This window comes from Zosterops lateralis (genome assembly GCF_965231275.1).
Source record: "Zosterops lateralis genome assembly, chromosome: Z".
NCBI lineage: Eukaryota > Metazoa > Chordata > Aves > Passeriformes > Zosteropidae > Zosterops > Zosterops lateralis.
In genome coordinates, this window is record NC_139800.1 from 24,996,733 (window position 1) to 25,011,202 (window position 14,470).

The 14,470-nt window shown below is 35.4% G+C and overlaps 1 long non-coding RNA gene across 1 annotated transcript in view; it reads right to left on the reverse strand.

Moving 5' to 3' along the window:
- The window catches only part of LOC310923000, a 473,937-nt gene extending 462,387 nt beyond the window's left edge, over nucleotides 1-11,550 (reverse strand). Inside the window, exon 1 of the long non-coding RNA XR_014592525.1 lies at nucleotides 11,313-11,550. This is a non-coding gene — a long non-coding RNA (uncharacterized lncRNA). The remainder of the gene's footprint in view (nucleotides 1-11,312) is intronic.
- Nucleotides 11,551-14,470: the final 2,920 nt, after the last annotated feature.

Genomic DNA, 14,470 nt, shown 5'->3' on the forward strand with positions numbered 1-14,470 from the left:
CAGTGTTAATTCAAAAACTGGAGATGCTTTGTGAGACCTAGGCCTCAACACTCAGCTGTAAGAGCGTAGGATCCTTGAGGGTTTTTTCAATTGAATATAGAATGGTGGGGCAAGCTGAAAGAAGTTTTCACTCTGTAGTACATCGGGTTCAAGTAACTCCTGGTCTGGTGGTCATATTTTACTACTATGTGCAACCTGAGGTATTGAATGCTTTAGGGAAACAGTTTATATCCCCTATTGTGGATTTTTTCGTAAATCAGGCCACCCATCCTCAAACTGGAATTGGTTTGGGTCCAGCAGCCTAAGCTGCTAAGGATGTCCTATCAATCTGACCTCTCTTTGAGTGATGAGGTTAATAAGGCACATCTGTGTTCACAGCCTTAAATGCTTCAAAGGTTTTCATATTAGCTGCTTACCCTACTTTAAATTATTTACTAATTAAGTCAGGATGTTTCAGTGCATTCTATGAGACCTAGGCCTTAAGTAAGACAGTTCAGTGGGCCTGGATTCATTCAGATAAATTATTAAATTATGGAAGATACACAAATTCTTATAGACAAAATCTAAACTGAAGGTGAGAACTTGGCAGTTCTGCTCTCATAATGCACTTTCCTGAACAGATTACTACAATGTAATTTAGTATACAGACTGATAATGTTACCTAAATCTTTACTGCAGAGTATCTGTATGCAGCAGGGCAGCTAGGAAAGAATAATCCTATAAAGACCCATCCTTAATACTTCATGTCAAGAGCATATTGTAACTCATCTGCTCTCAAAATCATATGTATAATATAAGAATCAAAGAATGTGTAAAAGGAAAGTCCCCAAAGAAAGGATTAAAAGTACAGCTATTTCAATAATTGTGACATTGAGTAGAAATCTGTAGAAATCCAAATCTGTTTGAATACAAATTCATGAGCCCATGAAGGGGCAACTTTTGAATAAATTAGTCACGGTGAACAGTTTACCCAATTTTATTATAATCTGGAAGAGAGCAGCTCAGTGTGATATCTTTTTTACCTGATTTTTAATGTCCTGAAGCATTTGTCATGTTGTTTCCTTTGTAATCACTGTCTTTTTTTTACAGGCAAACAATCTCCCAGTTTGAAAAAAACATACAATAGAACAACATGCTGCAGCCATATCCTGTCAGTTTAGTCTCTGCAGCTTGAATGCCCTATAGATACCTTAGGCAAACCATAGATCTGCTTCAGCAAGGACGTAAACATTCAGTCTGAATACAGTTTGAGCTGATCCCCAAAATTTAGTACATATTCATAAGCAAAGCTGTTTTTCAAGATTGTTCACTATTCTGATTTTGACAGGGTCATCTCTAAAAATGAAGATATTCTTCCATTGTTTCATTACATATTTCTGTGCAGGTAGACAGACACAAAAATCAACTATCTCAGGAGAGACTAAACTTAATTAGTATCACTCCAGCTGAGGCATAAATCTGAGGAAGGTCTCAAATCCTTTTAAATTTATCTATATCTGGTTTGTTCTGGGGGGAGGTTTAGTTGTTTGTTTGTTTATTTTTGGTGGGTTTTTTTGTCATTTTGTTTGTTTGGTTTGGCTTGGTTTAGTTTGGTTTTATTTTCAGAAAAAGTGAAGAGACCTCAATATCAGGAAAAGCTGTTTGCAACAAGTCTCACAGTGGCTTATATTAAAACTCAGAGCATTACAGAATTTATTTAACCTGAATCCAGTGGCCACAAAGCATGACTCTTTCCTAAAAATAAAATAAAATAAAATAAAATAATTAAAAAATCTTATATTTCCTAACCTACACATTATAAGCAACTGGCACAAGCTTGTGTATCTATGTTCTTGGTTTTTGAATAGGGCAAAACTCTGTCACATCAGTATTCATCATTTGTGCTTCAGGTTGAAAGGAGAAGTAAAAACAAAACAAAGCAAAACAACTCAGAAACATGAAAAGAGTAGATCAAAGGACTAGCAGTGAAAGAGAGAAAAAATGCTCTTCAAGTGAATTGCATTTTTTCTCTTGGTAATGGATTCTCATCACAAATCCTAAGGAAAGTGACCATTACAGTGTATGAATATAGCACAGTATTTTTTTGCTTAAAAATAGAAATATATGTGTGTGTAGAAATTTAAAATATAGAAAAACTATATATATAGGCTCATTGTTCATTGGAAGCACCTGATTTTTCTTAAAAAGCCAAAAGAAGACAAAGAGGGAAGCTATAAAGTCATGTTAGAAAACATAAATTTCTTGAAAGAATAGGGTGGCCCATGGTTGCAGTCTCTTAGGCTGCTCTTCCCCTGGCAGAGATTGCCCGGGGCTGCAGCCCCTGTCCTAATGTGAATTAAGTGATGGACAGTATTTTAATATAGAGTGTAACTTAGGAGGAGAGGAAAAAAAGACAATTGTTAGATTTGAAATGCTATTTATAGGAGACTGGCCCTGTAATTAAATAAATTCTTGTGAGGGCAAGGAACAGACAGAAAAACTACAACCACGGAAGACGCAAGGTAAAGAAACACAAGAATCCAGGTCTTTCTCACTGACTCCAGAAGTGAATACAAGAAGACACTGTCTAGTACCTTCAGGCTGTCTTCTTTCCTACCAGTACTGATGCCAACTTTAAAGTTACATCAAAAAGTGATAGTGAATGTCTGCAAGTGATAGTAATTGTACAAGATGTTATTACTTGTATTCTTAGGATAAGAGTCAGAAACATAGTTTTCTACAGTCGTTGGTTTTGTTGGAAGAAAAATTGCTCAGTCAAAATTTTATTTTTGTGGTCTATGAGCTGTAAAGACCATTTAAGGTCAAGTCTTCATACTGTATTAAGAAAACATTTAAGAGGTAAATACTTTTATCCAAGTTTGCTGCAAGCAAAGAAATAGACCATGAAAACTCAAGAGAATGGACTTGGTGTTTTCATGCTATTATTTTTGCTGAGCTAAAGCTTCAGTACTAGAGGTATTCAGAGCCTCATATTTAACGTACAAGCTTCAAAACATCACCAAAGGAAATTGCATTGACACAGCTATAAAAGAAAAGTATTATATAGTCTATGGATTGGATGTTCTGTTATTGTGGTACCAAAACATTTCTGTTCTTACTATTTTTCATGTCATGGAGTATTGGGAACCATAATGGCTGAGGTCTAACCACAGCTCTACCTCTGTTTTCCCATCTCTCTGTTCTCAACTCTATTGGGTAAAACTTCCGTAAGTTGTCCTAGTGTTTTCACTAAGGATAGTCAAATCATAATAAGCATTTCATATGTTTGTCTGACTGTGAAGAGACAATCCCAAACACCTTAACTCCAGGAAATAAGGACTATGTGCTTATGACACTTTATTATTGCAATGGAAGGAAGTGATGTGAATAACCTGTGGGACATTCAAACACTTGCATGTGGATTAAAATAAATAGATAATAGGAAACACTTATTGTTATGTATGAAAATTTAAGCACTTCTACCCATGCTGGAACTAGAAGTAAACTGAATGATTTTTCTAATTCAAACAATACAAGAGATTAGGCTTTTTGTAGTGAAGATTTGCTGTTAAAAAAATACTGAATTTTCATCCTATGCATCAAGAATACTTCCTGTGAAGTCCTCTGTCTCATTGTTCAGAGAGGAACAGGAAATATGGCATGGAAGAGGACCAAGATGGAGCTTGGGGATGGTAAGAAATGGTTAAATATTATGCTGGAAAGAGTGTTTGTGCCTTAAATTCTTCTGAGGCTAAAAGAACACATTAGACAAACACTGGAAACTCTTCTTGTCTAGAACATATCAATACATTTCTTCTGCTTACTAATATTTAGATATCCAGAGCGAAACACTTGACTAGCAGCTCCTAGTACATATTCGTCTAGTATAACTGTATGGCCAAACTGCTGGAAAACACATTCCCTTCACCCTGGATTCATGACTTGTTTTCTTTTCTGAAAAGCAACTTATCCTCAGACCCAAAAGTGTTTCACCACCCTCCTATTCTTTGGTCCCTGTACCCTGGAGTTTGTTGGTAAGCAACTGTCAAAGGAAGAGGGAGATGGAATTTTGGGTTCTTTGAAACAAAAAGCAAAATGAAGTTGAAGCTCCTGCTTTTGTTTTGGCAAGCACTTCTTACTCAGTGCTTTTTCTAAAAGCTGAATGATTCCACTATCAGTGGATGCATTCTGATGTTAAAGAAGACACCTATGGTAGACATGCAGAAATTAACAGAAGTGTGTAGGCCCACACAACTTTTAGAGTTGCTAGAAGTTGAGAAAGTCCTACAAGCATATTTTCAGGGGGAAATATGGGAAATATTTACCATCATAATGTAGCCTTTTGGTAGGCTGCTGGTACTTATGAGAAATACTGTTATTCTGAATCTATAGTCTGAGAGCAGTTTTAGACAAGTTAATTATACCCATTTCTTAATTTTCTCCTACAATAGCCCATCCTCTTAACAGCTGAATGCCCCTAACTGTAAAGCAAGAATATATTGTTCCCATCAGGCTCACAGGACTGTGGGACTTCTTAATAATTAACTGGAAGAAGAACATGAAAATTCTCACAATTTTCTATGCAAAATGTCTCCATTTCAACTTCCACTGCCATGATGCTTTAGCTACTTCTGTGGTCTTTAATGCAAATATGACAAAGCAGAAACCAGAAAGTGAACTTCATGCGGTGCATGAGAAAATTAACATTAAAAGACTGAAAGCTTTGCTTTTGATGTTTAAATGATCTGTGGTGGCGACCTCAGTTATGCTTTAATAACTGTTTTTCCCAATTAATTTTCTTAGATATTTTTGATGTACTTTAAAAATGCATGCTCAAATTTTGTTACTTTCTTTTTCTTTTCTTTCTTTCTGAAATCCCTGTTGTGTTTTCTACACAGTGAACTGCAGAAATGTTACTGCAGTAAATTCCTTTTGTTTTGTCTTGTACAAATCGTAAAAGTGTATATTATATTAATTTTTCTTCCTTCTTTCCATTTAAATATGTACAAGATTCTTTTCAGGGGATGAATAGGGAGAGTAAATATATATAATGATGTTTTGTTTAACTGATGAGCAATTGTCATGTCCTTACATTAGACAGGGTTGAGAACTAAGAAAACTGATAAACAAACAGACAATATAGGCAATATTTAAACCACAGGATCATGATTCTCAGTTCCTTCTTTCTTGCACTATACACAGTAATGGACTCTGAAGGGGTCAAGGCCTTATTATCTCCAAAAACGTTTGATGTTACTTTCTGAATGACTCGTTGGAAATAAAAAGGCTTTTTTTAGAAGACTGTGCACACTATTTCCATGGATTTTATGGACTTCATAAACCCAGGAAATAAATATCTTCATAGCTCAATATGGTCTTCACATCTTCTTTGAGGCCCCTTTGCACTATCCTACTCTACCTGGTATTTTTAATGGATCCCTCAGTTCTAGGGATAAAAGTTTTTCTTTTAGTCTCTGTAAAATACCCCAAGATCTAGAATATTTGGGAAAAAGAGATAGGAAAAATCCCGGTGGGGATTTTCAGGCTTGACTTATGAAGTCAGTAGATTGAAATAACCAAATCAACTAAATAGGGCCTGGGGGAAAGCTAGGTGACCCTCTGAAAGCATCCAAAATGTTGTAAAATATGTTATGTGAGAGCAATTACTCACAGGTCACAAGAAGAATAACAAGTGATAGAATGAGACTAAGAAACAGAACACTTCCATTTGATAAAGTCTATTTATCCTGTGCAGAAATCTTCTATTCTAACTAGTTTATAGATGGACTAAACTACTTTAATAAACAAGTTGTAAATCTCTTGATTTCCTGAGTTAGAAGGACAACTGGCAGGATCTCCTAGTGGAACAGGTATTTTATCTCTCCAGTGTCTATGTTTCTATCACACATGGTTCCTTTCAATTATCAAAGCATCACGTGCTTATTTCAGCAACATGACTCCCATTAATGTCAAAGGGAGACTTGAGATTAAAAACCCCAGGCGTCACTTTAAAAATGCAGGAATTAAAATGATGTATCATTTCTCCACTAGAGAAACCAATTCCCCTAATATGAGACCCCCTTGCATTTTTCTTCTACAGAAGTACCCTTGTTTATTCTCAGCACCAAAAAAAGGAAAAAAAAAAAAAAAAATCCAGATCACAATTAACCAAGAGCTTCTGAAGGTGAAAAAGGGAAAAGCAGAGACTTTTTTTAGCCATTAAAGAAATTAAAGACTTTGCTTTTCCAGGGAGGGTGTGATTTAAGGGCTAATCAGCACTATGGTCCTACACATTATCTAAGAAATTGAAAATTGCTGGCTACTAAACCCAGCTCTCAGAAACTCCAGGGGGATTCTCTGCAAGGCCTCTGATAACTTTTGAGTCTAGGCTTGAATGTTGCTCTCATCTTAATTAGAAATTAATTGTGTTTGTCTTTGTATATGTGTTTGCATTTGTGTATATGTTTATTGCTGTATGTGCACGTACTTGCACACATATTTTGTCTCCATATGGATGCACACGTATTACAGAATATATAACTCTTTACTCTAATTGCCTGGTTTTTTCCCCTGTCATGTTTAGCAGATTATGCTCTCTATGCTCTATTTTCCTTTCCCTGTGTAGGCAAAGACTTACAAATGCCCTGTTTGCTTTCTTTTATCTCATTACATTATTCAGAGGTTTTCTGTACACATACACTCAGAAACACCAGCAGATAACTTACTTAAAGAGCCTTAAGAAAAACAAACACATTTGTTAAAGAAAGAAATTTAGGGCTGACTCAAAGCATAAGCAAAGTAGTTGCTCAGGGCAAAAGACTACAAAAAATACTCAATTACTACAGTCCCATGGTTTTGCTAATACCAGAAGTCACCAGAATCTTCACACCTACAGCTATCAACAAAGAAAGTTAAGCGGGCAGCTGAGGTGGAAGGAGTATTTAAAGAACAGTGCAGTCCCAGGACTGGTCATCAGCTTGCTGCTGCCTGACTGAGTTCTGAGTAATCCCCTGGAAATGCCTTATTCTCTCCTGTGCATATGGGAGCAATAGTGAAGTGTATATTTCTTTCCCAAATAGATCAATAACAACAGTAATTCTAGGAAAAAGGTGGGGCTGCTGCTGAGTGGAACAGGGACCTTTGGGGCAGAGTCTGAGGTACTGAAAGCCTTCCTTGACTTCATCTTTGCTGTCCAGGCAGCTCTCATGTTACTGTGGTGGTCAAACTCTGGAAAATGTTTGCAAAGGTCTTGTGGGATCTCCCTCCTTTAATGACATTCAAGGTTTGTGCAAGTAGGGTCCTGAATAGCTTAACCTTCTCTGAGTGAGAGAGAAGATGATTCCCAGTGATCTCTAAAGCATTTTATGATTCTTTGATTTGTTAGAAATAGGAGAAAATAAATTTCTATGGATCTACAAGCAGATAGAGCTGAAAATAAACAGAGAAATTGTCAGCTTAAATGTGCCCAGCTTTATTTTCTGGTACTGAGGCCAACTGGCACAGAAAAGGCTCTGTCCACGTTATTAAATGCTTTTCACCTTCAAAAGAAGGAGGATGTTTGTAAACTGGTTCCTGGCTTGTGCTAAACACAAAACATACTGAAAATTGTGATATCTCAAGTCAGATGGTTCAAAAGGGTGTTGGAGACCACAGTTACAATTTAGCTTCACAACTAACAGGCTTCTGGAATTCAGAATTATTCCCCATAACTATTTAATTTATTAGAACTGGTGTAGGCATGACACCACAGAATTTTTTCTTCCCACAGTAAACATGGAGAAATATTTATCTTCCTGAGAACTCTCACAGGTAAGGTATTTGGAATGTTCATCTTTCTACCATTATTTTTGTTAATTTATTTGTTTTATTTTGGCTTTTGTTTAAAAAAACCCAAACCCTTCCTAGAAAATGTTAAGTTCCTTTTATTTATTTTTCGCACCAAAAATTATGACCCATGGCTGTGTGGAAATCCATGTGTGTGGAGCTCTTAAAGACATAGATAAGATCATATTTCTATTTAGCCTCATTGTTAGTTTATCAGTACAAATTCTTGATATAGGGAAGGGTGATTCTGGAAAAAAAACCCAAAAAAATGCTATGGGAGGGATGAAAGAGAAGGAGGAGATTTTGAGACTAGGCAAAGAACCATATTTTTGGTAAATATTTCATATTGAGAGAGGTTCACTTTAAAACAGCTGTAGTGTTTGTGGGTTGTGTTTTTTTTGTTGTTGTTGTTGTTTGTTTGTGGGGTTTTTTTTTGTTTGTTTGTTTGCTTTTTTTCTTCACACACTTAAAGAATATTCATAATTCCTTGCAGTACTTTCCCCTCACTATTAGTTTTGGATTTTCTTTTCTTTTCTTTTTTCTTTTCTTTTCTTTTCTTTTCTTTTCTTTTCTTTTCTTTTCTTTTCTTTTCTTTTCTTTTCTTTTCTTTTCATATTTTTTTTTTCATATTGTCTGTTTGTTTGGATATTTTTTCTTTCAAATGGATAATTTAGGGAGTCACTGGGAGTGGCTTTATTTGGTTTGTTTGTTTGCTTTCAGCTCACCAAACCTCAAACAGAAATATGATTATGTCTGGTTAATGTGTTCTTGGCTTTTACATTTGTACTTTAGCTTTCAATGTAACCTTGAAGATCAGATTAAAGGGAGGAAAATTAGAGCACCTGCTGGGAAATAAGTGGAAAATTATGAAAAAATTTAAAATTGTGCAACTTCCACTTTAATTGTTTCTCTATCTTCTGGTGCAATGTTATTTTATTCACCTCTTATTTTAAAAAACAACATTTATAAGCACAGTATTCATAAGAAAATGGGCACAATCAGCTTTTTGATGTAAGGCAGAGATGTACAAAGAATTCCCAGCCAAATGTAAGGTCCTATTTTAATTACAGTCAGTGATGGGAAAAAGTGTGACACCGACAATTCAGATTATGAATTTGATTCATCCAGAAGATGTTTCTTTCTCATCCTCTGCTTCAGCAATTTACTTCAGTGAAAGGCAAGTTCAGACTACTCAACTCCTCTCCAGAGGAACTCACCTGTTCTGACCTGGACTGAAGTTCGCTGAAGAGCTTTTTTATCTGCCAAAAAGGCGTCATTGCTATTGAAGTGTGCTGGATTTCAACAAGTGACCTCAGGGTGACTGTCTGTGCGAGCTCTCACTTGAGAGCCTTACTTTCAACAAGGGGTTTTTTTCCATATTGATATTAGAGCAAGTTACTTTGTGAATGAACAGAGCATGAAATAAAATATCACTGTAAAGAAAAAAAAAAAAGAAAAAGAAAATTTTTGGTTTTTGGTTGGTTTTGGGTTTTTTTCAAGGACGTACCCACTTCCACTTAAATTACACTCGAATAAGGAGAGTATTGCTCCAAAAGATCCAAGAGAATTTCTTTTGATCCACATCTCATGTAACAATCAGAGTTTTGCATGTAGATTGCTAAATTAACAGAAATTGACTGGAAAATCTTCATGCATAGGCACAGCTTTTATCAATGGTGACCCATAGATGCTAAAACATATAGAATACCAAACATAAAAGGGATTTTCTAAATACACTACACACACACTGCAGTTGAATCAATTCACTAATTCACAGCGCACAAATTCAGTCAGAAAAAAGAAAAAAAGGGAAGAAATTCCATACATCATAATGCCAAAACCATTAATGCGGGGAAACAATAAGTTCACTCTTTGACATTGGGAAAGGTATATTTTTTTCCCGAAAGACAGAGTTGAGAAAGATTCATTCATTACACTGTTGAAGGAAAAATAATTCAGGAGAAAATATAGGTAGAATAGCTGAAGAACAAAGAAAGTAGATTTTTTTCTCTTAATGAGAAGATTGTTTCATTTTATCCCTTTCTTAAAGGCATAAAAGAAACAATACAAATTCCTACAACCAAAAAATCAGAACAAGACAAACTGAGAAATTAAAATTTCACACAAAATATTTTCTCATGTCAGACATTGACAACATTATACAGGCTCTAGACAGGAAACCTGAGATAAGTTCATAACCTCAGTCGTAACCCCATCTCATTGGGAATGACAGTTTCTATCTTTCAGAAATAGAAGATGTAGTGCTGAAGTAAAGCCTGGGTATTCCAACTAACAGAAATAACATTGGAAGGGAAATGAGTCTTGAGAATAGGTGGTAAGTTATCCATGATCTGACACTTACAGCTCTCAAGTATACAACATGCATTTCCTTCACCTGCTCTGGAGATGCTTAGAAGGGCAAAAGCAACTGCTTGCTCAGTCCGTCCTTTTCTTCTGTCTATCCACAATCTGCAATGGATATTTGATGACTGAATTTACATGCTGGATTTATTTGTGGAATTTTACATGGCGGTGCAAAAATACTTGTTTTATCTCCAAGATAATGCAACATCTTTAAGATAAAGCAGTATTGTACATAAAAGTCTGCAGCTCCTTCACAGAACTATAGTAAATGTTCAATATTGTGTATATTTTCAGTGTTGGCAGTAAATGGCAGTAAATCATATCATACTGAACACAGAAGGTTTCTTTGGTGTCTTTTTATATAAAGGGCCTATCTGGAGTAAATCTAGTCTCCTGTTTTTTCAACAAATACGACAATTTGCTGTGCTGGATGCTAAGCCAAAGGTACTATTCGTGATAGTTATCAGCACTAATAACAATCAGGAAGGTACTAACTTTGCAGTACTGAACACATCTCTTAATTACTCCAGGGCTTGGCGAAAGAAACAATTCTTTAGAAGAAAACAGTAAATATCCAGGCTTTAGAAGATCGCAGAAGGAAACATTTGCCTCAAGAAAGTAAAGTTTCAGTCCAGGTTTGAGTTCCTTGATGGATGCTAGACAAATGTTCTTAAAATTCATACCTGCAAAAAGTAAAATTAATTAATAATTAATTAATTAAATGTACTAAATTAACTCCACAGGGTGGGAAATAGAAGAGTCTTCTGAAGGAACAATGTGTTAATGTAAACAGTCTATCATTCCTACATCCAAATTAATGAACCCAAATTTAAGGTCAAGGCCCTAATTTCCATAACTCGCCACAGAATTGGTCTGAACTAAGACAGATACTGTCTTCAGCTCTGCACGTGTAACATAATAAAGTCTGGGGAGATGGAGACATCCTGGTTAGACAAGAGTTTGAGACCAAAGTGTCTTGACAGTTTCCAAAGGGATCTAAAAAGAGCATGAAATTTCTTTCTCTTGGGACACAAAAAGAAAGCGTTTTATAAATTCAACATTTCACCCTGCCCTACCCAAAGATACAAAACAAGACACTAACACCACGGGTCCCATGCTTTGTTTTACCAATACAAATTATTCACTTTTTTTTTTTTTTTTTTTTTTTTTTTTTTTTTTTTTTTGTTTTTTTGTTTTTTTGTTTTGTTTTGTTTTGTTTTGTTTTTTTTTTGTTGTTTTTTGTCTGGGCCCCCATTTCCCTGCCTACACTGTATTTCTGCAAGATTACCATGGGCTGTATTGGGAAACAGACACAAAAGGACAGGAATTCAGCTAAGCATTTTATTTCCATTATTCCTTCATTTCAAAGCTTGTTTGTTGGATGAAAATATTAAAGATGACAAAGGAACTAAGAATCTCTAAGCAAGTAATCTCTAAAGATGGAAGCACAATGAAGGAGCAGGGGGAAATCAAAGGCTGTCATGAGTGAGGTAATGAGAATAATTCAAAGTTATTATTTCTTCTGCTTCTCTAAAAAGTTCCACCAAATATTAGAGTGATTATTTATAATTTTCATTATATTGATGGTGTGGCTAAAATCAAAGTAATTTTGTGCTGAGTACTTTTGAGCAAATGAGTCAGATTCATCTCTCTCAGTTTAGGAAGTCTGAAGTCATCTGATCTATTTTAACAAGGTATTTCAGGATGAAATGAGCAGCCCTGAGGAACAAGCAAAAGTGCTTATATCTCTTCTTTACTTACAAAAGGAGCTTAGAATGACCACTTCATACTGAAATATCTAACTTACGGGTCTTAACTAAAGTGAGACAAATCCTTCCTATTCTTTCCATCTAAGTTTATCACCCTGAAAAATAGCCATCTCATCTAAGATGGTTGCCTTGATTTTCTCCATAGAAAATAGAGAAAAATAAATACCTCTTGAGGGAAATTCTTTCCACATTACTTGGACATCTTTCTTTTGAAAGGACAGGCCCTCCTCCAGTAAGGAGGCCTTGGCTGACCAAGGGCCTTCTCTTACTTGCAGGTGAAGTGAGTGACACAGATCGGTGCCTTGCTGAAAACATAGCATCTTTTGAAAAGACACTATATTTTTATATATAAAATAACAAAGTCAAGGATGTTTACTGTTGCCTCAGCTGAGGATGGATTTCACTCTAATGACTGGTTATAAGACAGATAAGGAAACATAAAGTAAGAGTGAAAGAACAATAAAAGTGAGTGAGAGAGAAAATATAAAAAATAACTTCTACAAGCCCCATGAGAAATAAACACATTTGCAACCACTTTATGCACAGTTAAATTGAGATACAAATAAGTTTAGTTCCAAATAGTAAGCCAGAACAAGAGATATAATATCAGGGAAACAGTTCCCATAAACTGGGAAACAACTGCATGTCGGCTAAGGAGAGAACTCTATATTGTAAGAGATGCAGACCACAGGAATTAGTACAAAAAAAGTCCGAATGTGAAAATAGTGAGGAAAAGAAATATCATCCAATAAGATGCCTGACTGATTGAAATCAACAAATGGATTCTTAGTTTAGCTATCCAAATAAGCATGAATTCTCATTCTCAACTGGATCTAGCTTTAATTTAATTCACTTTAGTATATATATATATAATTCGATTTAGTGTATATATATATATATTATAAATATATATATATATATTTACTTGAAGTAATTGAGAATTGAATTATATTCTTTTCTTGGTTTGTTTGTTGTGTTGTGTTTTTTTTTTTTACCTTTCCCCCTGTTTCCCCTTTTTCAAATCATTCTAGCAAGCTGCTCACTGAAATCCGAACAAAATAGCTGTTGCTCCATTCTCATGCTGAGACACATAGGGCATTTTGGAGTTTAAAAATTAACTGCTTGGGTAAGTATAGTACTGCCTTTGCTTTTGCTAGAGCATGAAAGAGGGGTATGCTGCATTTTCCCCGCATAAGTATATATGTGTTAGCTGGTTTCAGCAAGACTCACCCACAGGAGTTTTAGATACCACATTATGGATGAAAAATCCTGGTGGATGACAGTCACCCACAGGAATTTTCTATCCAGCATCTACACACATGCTTGTGAATACACACACAATGCCACTCACCAACAAAGAGGAGGCATGGCTGTGTTGCAATTCATGTCCTAAGATTTAAAAAAAAAAAAAACCAAAAACAAAAACAAAAAGAAACCTCTTGAAACAGTTTTATTTTTGTGTTTTCCACACTGTTTCCATAAATCTGCTGAAATGAATGATGCTGTAATTCTGTAAAGTAATTAAGTAATTCACATTACTACCATTCAATTTTGGTAATAATTTGATAAATTTCCTGGAAGATACAGCTATGTCCCAAAAAGTGATATTGCTAGTATTGGCTTAAAAAATCTCTAATATTTTCTCTCTCTCTTTTTTTTTTTTTTTTCTTTCTTTACTAAGTGAGTATACATTTAAGCATGTGGAATCTTTTACTCCTGTGCTTTGAGAGATTTGAATTATGATGCTTGCTTATTATGATCACAGAACATTTATCTGTACTATGATGCGTCAGTCAATAAATAGAAGTTATGGGATTTTGTTGTCTTTTTTCTAACTAATGTAATCACTTTACCCCAAGAACTGGGTCTCACAATTATGAACTAACAGGGAAAAATACCCCAAACCCCCTATTCTCCAAGTACTGAAAACTTGGAATAAAATGCAGACATTCGGGAACAGGTTCTCAGCAAAGCCAGTGCAATATTTGTCTAGAGGAGAAGGTAAGGTCAGCATTGTAGACTTCTTGCAGCAGATCTCCCATCAGAGTAAACTGATATAGCGCCACCAAGGTCAATGTACACCAAATAAATATTCCTTCTTTATTTTTGCATTATCTATCTGTGTATTGCAGTGCAAAACAGCAGGAGTCGTCTTATAGAGGCTTCTGTGTCTTTTCTGCTCAATGCCAAGTGCTTTTGGAGGTCTGAAAGGACACCCCACTATCACAGGTCATTTGTGCTTCTTTCTGTATCAGCAATAAATTCCAACACATAATTTTCTGTTGTGCACAAAAATAATCATAAAAAAGGGAGAGAGCAATTTTCCTTTCTCTGCTATGTAAGGTAATATTTCTAAGGTCAAGGCTTCTAGAGTTGGTTGGGAAAAAAAAGGAAGGGTCTTCTACGTCTTTCCAAGTCTGACCGCTGTGCTAGGACATAATGTGGACAGATAAAGCTGAACACATTCTTGGAGTTATTTCCAATATAAGTAGCTGTATATTTAAGGCCATTTTCACCTAATCTTTTTACTTTCT